The sequence below is a fragment of the Carcharhinus amblyrhynchos genome, chromosome 5 (genome assembly GCF_965287045.1).
Source record: "Carcharhinus amblyrhynchos chromosome 5, sCarAmb.v2.hapA, whole genome shotgun sequence".
Classification (NCBI taxonomy): Eukaryota; Metazoa; Chordata; class Chondrichthyes; order Carcharhiniformes; family Carcharhinidae; genus Carcharhinus; species Carcharhinus amblyrhynchos.
In genome coordinates this window covers 76,911,445-76,922,541 of record NC_137328.1, presented here as the reverse complement: position 1 = coordinate 76,922,541, position 11,097 = coordinate 76,911,445, and the positions used below count along the sequence as shown (strand labels likewise).

The following is an 11,097-nucleotide window of genomic DNA, read 5'->3' as shown; positions in this document are numbered from 1 at the left end:
AAAAGTGGAAGTCTCAGACAGGAATGGATGGTGAAGTATAGTGGCATTTTTTTTGACCTAAAGAATTTGAGTTTAAATTCAGACTGATAGGTTGCAGATTCTTTGTCTCTGTTGCCTGTAGCTCTGACATGAATGGATTTGGACAGCCTCAATCAAGGATTTAATGAGTGCAACTGCACAGGACAAAACTACTATAATCCTGCACTAATTTCAAGGCCATGAAGTTGGCTGGTGTGAGAAATAGAAATGTCATACTGGTAATGTAGCAGGTGCTCTTCTGAGGTTGCAGATAAAATGCTTTGTTCAGACAAAGCAGATGCAGCTTTATTCACATCTCACTATGCTCGGCTGCAATCTTTTATGTTGACACTTATTTATGTTGTCATATTATAAAATGTTCTACTCCACCAAGACTGATATTATTAAGTCCAAATAAATTATCTCGGCCAATGCAAGTACCCAATTGGTGGAATCAAAGTGTGTACTACAGTCCTGGGAAGAAACGAAAAAAAAAACAAATAATGGTTTGAAGACAAAACAGAAGTTAATATTCCATAGATTTGAATTCAGGACTGTGAGAAAAATTGCTTTTCCTCCTTTATTTGATTTTTTGTTTCTCCTCAAAAAAATCAGCTGAAAATCCTGTCACAAATTTTGCAGTTGAGTATCCCGCATTTGGGGACATTGCGGGTGTCAGCACACCCGGAGTGCAATGGGATAGCCTCGTCCTGGGCAAACCATCTGCTTGATCATGGTTTCACCCCTGTCACAAGCAGCATTACTTCTTCAATCTTTGTGTACGTTGTATGGCCAAATGCCTCTTCCAATAGGGAACCGAAATTTCCACTTAAAACTTGTCAAACTATATTTGTATTGATATTCCCAGGTGCAAACTGATTTTCCTCTAAACAGTTTACAAGATATTGTAGTTAAAAACTTCTGTGTAAATGTAAAAAACCCTGAATCCTCTTCAATCAGCCACTTTAACCAGTGAAACCAGTGTATGTTTATGGTTTATCGCAGAAACATAGAAAATAGGAGTAGGAGGAGGCCATTCAACCCTTCGAGCCTGCTCCACCATTCATTATGATCATGGCTGACCATTCTGCATAATAGTCTCTTCCAGACTTCATCTTTCCTCCTTCTGTCCCATTATCATTTGTTCGCCTTCACCTCAAGTACAATATTGAATTGCTTCTTGAAAACAATCAATGCTTTGTCCTCAACTACTTTCTGTGGTAGTGAATCCCACAGGCTGACCACTCTCTGGGTGAAGAAATGTCTCCTCATCTCTGTCCTAAACAGTCTAATCTGTATCCTCAGACTGTGACTCCAGGTTCTGGACAGCCTCATTTTCAGGAACATCTTTCTTGCATCTGCATACTGTATGAATGTTAAGTATGTGCACAAGATGTTACAATTATAAGACTGGGATTTATGTAGCTTCTTGCACAGTCTCAGGATCTCTCAAAGCAGTTTACAGCTGCAATTCATCTTGGCTGTCACTTGGATGTTATCTCAACTGCAACTAATCTTTCATTGACCCGTAATACAATAGACAGCTCAATCAAAAAAATGTTCTATTCCCCTCAAAGTAGGGAACCCATCATTTGAGATAGCCTCCTTCCAAGAGAAATATTTGTTATTGACAACAACATTATACATTTGCAACAATTTACCGACTGAGAATCTGATCTTTTGATAAATCCTATGACCTGGCACTAATGAGACCAGCTTCAAGTGATGCTCTTAACATGCATTAGTTATTATCCAGACATTATAATACTGCAGTACAAAGAGTTGCCAGCATCTTCATACTCTTATGAGCTGGCAACCATCATTATGAAGTGCTTTGAAAGGTTAGTCATGGCATGAATCAATTCCAGCCTCTGGATTGCCTGGATTCACTACAGTTTGCCTACTGCCACAACAGGTCTACAGCAGACACCAACTCCCTGGGTTGCACTCAACCCTGAAACACGTAGAAAACAAAGACACCAATGTTAGACTCCTATTTATTGACTATGGTTCAGCCTTCAACACCATTATTCCTACAAAATTCATCTCCAAACTCTGTGGCTTGGAGTGTGGCTCCTCACCCTGCGACTGGATTCTGAACTTCCTAACTACAGACTACAATCAGTAAGGATAGGCAACAACACCTTCTCCACGATCATCCTCAACACCAGTGCTTCACAAGGCTGTGTCCTCAGCCTCCTACTATGCTCCTTATACACCTATGACTGTGCGGCTAAATTCCCCTCCAACTCGATTTTCAAGTTTGGTGATGACACTACTGTAGTGGGTAAGCTCTCAACAATGATGAGACAGAGTACAGGAATGATGTAGAGAATCTGGTGAACTGGTGCGACGATAATAATCTTTCCCTCAATTCAACAAAACGAAGGAGATTGTCATCGACTTCAGGAAGCATAAAGGGGAACATGTACATCAATGGGGGAGCAAAGTAGAAATGGTCGAGAGCTTCAACTTTTTAGGTGTTCAGATTACCAACAACCTGTCCTGATTCCCCCCATGTTGACACTATAGTTAAGAACGCCCACCAATGCCTCTACTTACTCAAAAGGCCAAGGAAATTTGGCATGTCCACTAGGGCCATCACCAACTTTTACAGATGCAGCATAGAAAGCATTCTTTCTGGTTGTATCACAGCTTCATATGGCTCTCGCTTTGCTCAAGAACACAAGAAACTGAAAGAGTCATGGATGAAGCCCAGCCCATCATGAAAATCAGCCTTCCATCATTGACATTGTCTACACTTTCCGCAGTTTCGGAAAAGCAGTCAGCATTACCAAGGACGCCATGCACCCCAGACATTCTCTCTACCACCTTCTTCCGTCAAGAAAAAGATACAAAAGGCTGACATCACATACCTACCGACTCAAGAACAGCTTCTTCCCTGCTGCTGTCAGAATTTTGAATGAACCTATCTCAACTAAGTTGATCTCTCTCTACACCCTAGCTATGACTGTAACACTACTTCGGCACTCTCTCATTTCCTTCTCTATGCTTTATCTGTATAGTGCACAAGAAACAATACTTTTAACTGTATACTAATACATGTGACAATAATAAATCAAATCAAAATCAAACCAAATCAAAGCTAACAGAGATTACCCTGCAATTAGGCATGTATGTGTTCTGTGCTAAAGGTTGTTTTTAAAAATCTAATTCCAATATTGTACAATTGGCTTTGTTGGAATTGAGTTTCATTTTGTTTGCTGCTATGTTCAAACATTCTTCAGTACACATGGAGAATTTGGATTTCTGACTTTTCAACAAAACTAAAACACTGTAGAAATAAAATATTCAATAACATTGCTGGAGTTAAAATTTTAAATTGTATTAAACATTTTGAAAAAAATAGTGGGATTGTCCTATGAGGAAAGATTGAGGAGTCTGGGCCTATGTTCTTGAGAGTTTAGAAGATTAAAGGAGGGGATCCAATTGAAACACACAAAACCCTTACATGGCTCCACGAAGTAGATGTAGGAAGAATGTTCCCTTTGCTCGAGGGTGGACATCTGGAATTAGCGGACACAGTTTCTGAATGGGGGCAGGCTATTTAAGACCGAGTTGAGGGGGAATTTCTTCACTCCAAGGGTGTAAGGCTTTGTAATTCTCTAACCCAGGGAGGTATGGTTGCACAGTCATTGAATATGTTCAACACAGAGATCAGTAGATTTCCAGATGGTACAACATCAAGAGATAGGGAATAGAGTCACAGAGGTTTACAGCATCGAAACAGGCCCTTTGGCCCAACTTGTTCATCCCACCTAGTTTTTACCACTACATTAGTCCCAATTGCCTGCATTTGGCCCATATCCCTCTAAACCCATCTTACCCATGTAACTGTCTAAATGCTTTCCAAAAGACAAAACTTTACCCACCTCTACTATTACCTCTGTTCTAGACACTCACCACCCTCGCTGTGAAAATATTGTCCCTCTAGATTCTTTTGTAACACTTCCCTCTTACCTTAAACCTACGCCCTCTTGTTTTAGACTCCCTACCTTTGGAAAAAGATATTGATTGTCTAGCTGATATATATGCCCCTCATTATTTTATAGACATCTTTAAGGTCACTCCTACACTCCAGGGAAAAAAGTCGCAGTCTATCCAGCCTCTCCTTATAATGCAAACTATCAAGTCCCGATAGCATCCTAATAAGTCTTTTCTGTACTCTTTCTAGTTTAGTAATATTCTTTCTATAATAGTATGACCAGAATTGTACACAGTATTCCAAGTATGGCCTTACCAATGTCTTGTACAACTTCAATAAGATGCCCCAACATATTCAATGTTTTGACCAATGAAACCAAGCATGCTGAATGCCTTCTTCATCATACTGTCCACCTGTGACTTCACTTTCAAGCAGCCATGAACCTATCTCGATCTCTTTGTTCTTTAACTCTCCCCAACGTCTAACCACTAACTGAGTAGGTCCTGCCTGATTCAATCAACCAAAATGCACCATCTTACAGTTAACTAAATTAAGCTCCATCTGCCATTCATCCTGTTGCAATCCTAGATAACCTTCTTCACTGTCCACTATGCCATCAATCTTGGCGCCACTTACTAACCATGTCCTATAAATTCTCGTCTACATCATTAATATAAATAACAAATAACAGTGGACCCAGCACCAATCCCTGAGGCGCACTGCTGGTCACAGGCTTCTACAGGGCCTCAATGTCCTGAGTCATCCAGGATTCCCTACTTCTACAGCTTTGCTCTTCACTCTAAAAAGAATGCGCTTACCCTGAATGCTGGTTAACGTACTTTTGAAAGCCTCCCACTGAAAGCCTCCCAGACATCTCTTTGCCTGCCAACAGACTCCCCCAATTAATTTTTGAAAGTTCCTGTCTAATACCATCAAAATTGGCCACACCCCATTTAGAATTTTAACTTTTGGGGGCAGACCTATCATTCTCCATAGCTATCTTAAAACTAATGGAATTATGGTCACTGGTCCCAAAGTGATCCATCACTAACACTTCTGTGATCTGCCTTTCCTTATTTCCTGAGAGGAGTTAAGTTTTGCCCATTCTCTATTTGGGCCATCCAAATACTGAATGAGAAATTCCTCCTGAATACACTCAACGAATTACTCTTCATCAAAGCCTCTAATACTTTGGCTGTCCCAGTCAATGTTGGGTAAGTTAAAGCCCCTATTATTATCATCTTATTTTTCTTGGAGCTATCTATAATTTTACATATTTGCTCCTGAATTTCCCGCTCACTATTTGGAGGCATATAGTACAATCCTATCAGAGATTTCCCCTTCTTATTTCTCCGTTCTACCCATTTAGACTCAGTGGGCAAACCCTTGGATATATCCTTTCTCAGTACAACCGTGATGTTCAAAAACACAACTCCCTTCCTCTGGTACCTTTTGTCCTATCTTTCCTATAGCATCAAGAACACTGAGCTGCCAGTCCTGCCCTTCCCTTAGCCATATTTCAATAACAGCTATGAAGTTCCAATCCCATGTACCCATCTATGCAGAGTTCATCTGCCTTGCCCATCAGGCCTCTTGCGTTGAAATAAACACAGTTTAATCTGGACTTCCCTTTCCTTTGCTCTCTGGTCTGAGAAAGCAGTCATGATGTGGAGATGCCAGCGTTGGACTGGGGCAAATACAGTAAGAAGTCTGACAACTGGGTAAGAAGTCTTTAAACCTGGTGTTGTCAGACTTCTTACTGAGAAAGCAGGACATCTGTCCTGTCATGTTGTGTACACGCTCCCTATGTTTTATTTTTCTAAGCTTTACTGGACCCATTTAACAGGCGGCATGGTAGCACAGTGGTTAGCACTGCTGATTCACAGCTCCAGGGACCTGGGTTCAATTCCCGACTTGGGTCACTGTCTGTGTGGAGTTTGCACATTCTCCTCGTGTCTGCGTGGGTTTCCTCCATGTCCAGTTGCCTCCCACAGTTCAAAGATGCACAGGTTAGGTTGATTGGCCATGCCAAAATTGCCCCTTAGTGTCCTGAGATGAGTAGGTTAGAGGGATAAGCGGATAAATGTGTAGATATATGGGGGTAGGGCCTGGGTGGGATTGTGGTCAGTGCAGACTTGGTGGGCCAGGTGGCCTCTTTCTGCACTATAGGGTTTCTATATTCATCTTAGCAATCACGACATTCTATTCTGACTAGCATGTGGCATTAGTAGCAATCCTGAGAATACTACCTTTGAGATCCTACTTTTTAGTTTAACTCATAACTCCCTAAATTCAGCTTGTAGGACCTCATCCCAATTTTTACCTATATTGTTGGTGCTTATATGAACCATGACAGCTGGCTGTTCACCCTCCCTCTCCAGATTGTCCTACAGCCACTCTGAGGCATCGTTGATCCTAGCACCAGGGAGGCAACATACCATGCTGGAGTCTCATTTGCAAGCGCAGAAACGCCTGTCTATTCCCCTTACAATTGAGCCCCCTATCACTATAGCTCTGCCATTCTTTTTTCTGCCTCCTGTGTAGCAGAGCCAGCCTCGATGCCATGAACCTGGCTGCTGCCACCTTCCCCTGGTGAACCATCTCCCCCAACAGTAGCCAAAACGGTATATCTGTTTTGGAGGGAGGTGACCACAGGGGACCCCTGTACTCTCCTCCTACTCTTCCTTTGTCTGGTAGTCACCCATTCCCTTTCCCTCACAATAATTTTTATCTGCGGTATGACAAACTCACTGAGTGTGCTATCCACGACTTCCTCAGCATCGTGGGTGCTCCAAAGTGAATCCATCCACAGCTCTAGAGCCATCAAACAGTCCAACAAGAGCTGCAGTTGGACATACTTCTTATACATGAAGGAGCCTGGGACACTGGAAGAAACTTTGAATTTCCACATCGCACGAGAGGAGCATGACATATGTATGGGGTTTCCTGCCAAGGCTTAACCCTCAAGTTAACTTAACAAGTCAAGATAAAAAAAGAAAGGAAAAACTATTTACCAGTCACCAGCCAATCACCTACCTCCTGGCTGTGATGGCACTGTGATGAATAGTACAAGAAAATTACGTTGAAGCAGAAAATCAGCCACAGTTTAACTGAATGACGAAATCGGCCTGAAGGGGCTGAGTGGCCAACTCCTGCTCCTATTTCCTATGTTTCTATGTCAAATTCAAGACACAGTAAATTTGGTACTTGCACTAACTTTTCAACCAAGCTGTTATGAACTTGGAGCTTCAATATAAAATCAGTAAAAATGGTTGTTCATTTTGGGATTTCTGAATGGATTGACAGACAGGAACATATACTATCATTACACATAATTACCTTCCACAAATTCTAGGTTGGCTCCAGAAGGTACATTTGATGTTGGTCTTTAAAATGTTGAAATCCATTGTTTATTCTGTACCTGTGGAGATCTTAAAAAAGTGTGATCACAGAACGAGAGGACACAAGTTCAAATCTACCAAGCCTCGAGCTAAAAATTTTAGCATGCTCTTCAGTGAAACAATGCTATGGGAGCTTCAGATTTCCTGCCAAAACCTAAATACGGACTGTGAATTCTGTTAGCCCTGACTATGTTATCCACGCCTGACTGGTTACATTCCATTTGATGCTTTCATGATTCCAGAATGATTAGAATCGCACTGTTACATGGGTTATTACTCAGGAGGGTAACTTTCAGCCCAGCTCTCAATGAGATACTTGTCCAGCTCTTTTTTTGAATGAGTCACGTGACAGAATGAAACAATTTAGATGACACTCCATTCTACCTCAGACACTAACGAAAGAAGAAGAACTCCTCTCATGTCCATTTAGCTTGAGGCTTGATAGATTTGAACTTGTGTCCTCTCGTTCTGTGATCACACTTTTAAGTTCTCTCCAGATACAGAATAAACAATGGATTTCAACATTTTAAAGACCAACATCAAACCTTCTCCCAAACTTCACATCAAAGAAAATAAAATTGATTTGAAGAATTCTTTTCATGTAAGTGTTTTAAGTGTTGGCATCATCATTGCCGATGAACATGATCCAATGCATCAATATTGTTTTGAAGATAAGGCAAGCAATATATCAAATGTGCCAATGAGTGACAGAAGGGTAAGATAATTTGTTTCAAATTATAGTCAAATGATAATGAGACGCATTCCATTCTTATCTAGTCTGGTTTGATATTATTTCTCATCTCATCACAAGCTGCCCCCTCAGCAACATCATCCAAAGATATCAGGTTTCACATGTATTTTGACAGTATTCAGAATTACCTAAACACCACCTCTCTCAAACCCTCTGCTGCCTCTGTGCTGTCTGAATGCTTGTCTGGCATACACTCCTGGACAGAGCAACCTTCCAATTAAATATTGTTAGGAGCAAAGGTATTAGGCTGAACTTCTGCTATCAAGGTGAGTCAAGCCGAGTCAAGAATATTCCTGACTCACCAGACCCCCCTCAGTAAAATGTATCCCAAATCGCATGATTTTTGTTCTGGGAGTGTGGGATAGAGTCAGGCCTGCTGACCCCAGAATCAGTGCAGGCAGCCACAGGGGAGCAGGCAAGTGTCGTGACAGGATAGTTAGAGGATTTACCTAGTTCTTTGACCCTGTTGCTTCAGAAACTACCAGGCCCCCTCACCATGACCCCTCATATGCCCACCTACCTTCCATGGCCCTTGATATCGTCCATGCTGACTCAATGCCAACTGGGTTCATGAAGGGAAGGTGATGTTTGGCTAACTTGGTGGAATTCTTTGAGAACGTTACATGTGCAGTGGACAATGGGGAACCTGTGGATGTGGTGTATCTGGATTTCCAGAAGGCATTTGCCAAGATGCTGCACCAAAGACTGCTACATAAGATAAAGGTGCACATTGTTATGGATAATGTATTAGCATGGATAGAGGATTGGTTAATTAACAGAAAGCAAAGAGTGGGGGTAAATGGGTGTTTTTCTGTTTGGCGATCAGTGACTAGTGGTGTGCCTCAGGGATCAGTGTTGGGACTGCAATTGTTTACGACTTACATAGATGATTTGGAGTTGGGGACCAAGTGTAGTGTATCAAAATTCGCAGATGACACTAATATGGGTGCAGAGGACGCTGAAAGATTGCAAAGGAAATAGATAGTCTAAGTGAGTGGGCGAGGGTCCGGCAGATGGAGTACAGTGTTGGTAAATGTGAGGTCATCCATTTTGGTAGGAATAACAGCAAAATGGACTACTATTTAAATGGTAAAAAAATTGCAGTATGCAGCTGTGCAGAGGGACCTGCATGTCCTTGTCAGGGGACACAAGGAGTTGGTTTGCAGGTGCAGCAGGTAATTAAGAAGGCAAATGGAAATTTGTGCTTCATTGCTAGTGGGATGGAGTTTAAAAACAGCGAGATTATGTTGCAGCTGTATAAGGTGCTGGTGAGGCCGCACCTGGAGCACTGTGTACAGTTTTGGTCTCTTTACTTGAGAAAGGATATACTGGCACTGGAGGGGGTGCAGAGGAGATTCACTAGGCTGATTCCGGAGTTCAGAGGGTTTGTCTATGAGAAGAGATTGAGTAGACTGGGGCTATACTCATTAGAATTCAGAAGAATGAGGGGAGATCTTATAGAAACATATAAGATTATGAAGGCAGTGGATAAGATAGAAGTAGGGAAGTTGTTTCCACTGGTGGGTGAAACTAGAACTAGGGGACGTGGCCTCAAAATAATGAGGAGCAAATTTAGCGTTGAATTGAGGAGGAACTTCTTTACACAAAGGGTTGTGAATCTGTGGAATTCCCTGCCCAGTGAAGCTGTTGAGGCTACCTCATTCAATGTTTTTAAGGTAAGGATAGATAAATTTTTGAACAGTAAAGGAATTAAGGGTTATGGTGAGCGGGCAGGAAAGTGGAGCTGAGTACACGAAAAGATCAGCCATGATCTTATTGAATAGCGGAACAGGCTCAAGGGGCCAGATGGCCTACTTCTGCTCTTAGTTTTTATGTTGTTAATTACTTATGTTCTAATGCCCCCACATACCCTCCACAGCCCCGCCATACTCTCCATTGCCGTTCACCCAGTATCCACCTCAGCCAGACCTCAGGAGCCATGAAAAGATTTTTTTTAATTCTAATATAGCTCTCATTAATACAAATTTGATAGTTGAAAATCTCCCATTCATAAAATTTTTAAATCATTTCAAGTGATTAATCTCCTATGAAAACAAACTTCTACTTAGGTCCCACATCAAACATAGATAACACTTTAACAAACTGTGAATTCAAACACCTCGAGATTCTGAGATAATTGTAACTTCTAAAGCTCAGCCAAACATTCAGAATGGCTTAATAATAGGCCTTGTGAAAAGAAGAATTCTTTTAAAACTGCAGGAACTAATACTATTTTTTTTCTAGCCTGCAGCAGATGGTCTGTCAATCAAAGAAGTCCAGCAGCGGATTTTTTTAATTGGGCAGAACCATCTCAGTCTGATTTCAGGTAGGGAAAGCACTCCGATGTTTCAGACACCACAGGTAAAGGCTGCCCCTGCACACAGTTAGCATACTTTGGAGTTGGCTGGAATGTCATGTCTGCCAAACCCAGGAAACATTCTGCACCCAAATCTACTGATGCTCCACTTGAGTACCTTCTGTACTCAGTGGAAGCCTGCCACAATGTACTCTACCTACACTCTGGGCAAACAACTGCAACCAAAGTGATAAATGCAACGTGGAAGTCAATGTTAACACCCTGCAGAAGAGGACAGCCATCCAGTACCACAAGAGGATGATGTTCTCAGTTCTGCCAGGCATTCGTCTCATCACTCACAACTCGCATGCTGAAAAGGCTCACCACACTCAATGCCAGCACGAGGGACACCATGACTAACTCTCTCACACACCTCATTCTCAAGTCATGTTCTCATCACCTCAATGATCCCACTCACCATCCACACATGCCAGTAATCCTTATCATCTCCCCTTGAATTGCGTCTTGGTTACACTGCCTCCATCTGTCTTCATGCACCATCAGCCAACTATGCTGTGTGCTGTCTCCTGTTTCTGAGGCCCCTGCCATGCACTAAACAACACTTCCTTCTTTTACAGATTCATCTAAAAACAGCTGACAAGCAAACCATGTGCAGATGTATGGG

The 11,097-nt window shown here is 41.9% G+C and overlaps 1 pseudogene; it reads right to left on the bottom strand.

Moving 5' to 3' along the window:
* Positions 1 to 624: 624 nt before the first annotated feature.
* LOC145343599 (U1 spliceosomal RNA) lies at positions 625 to 776 on the bottom strand (annotated as a pseudogene).
* Between the last annotated feature and the right edge of the window lie 10,321 nt (positions 777 to 11,097).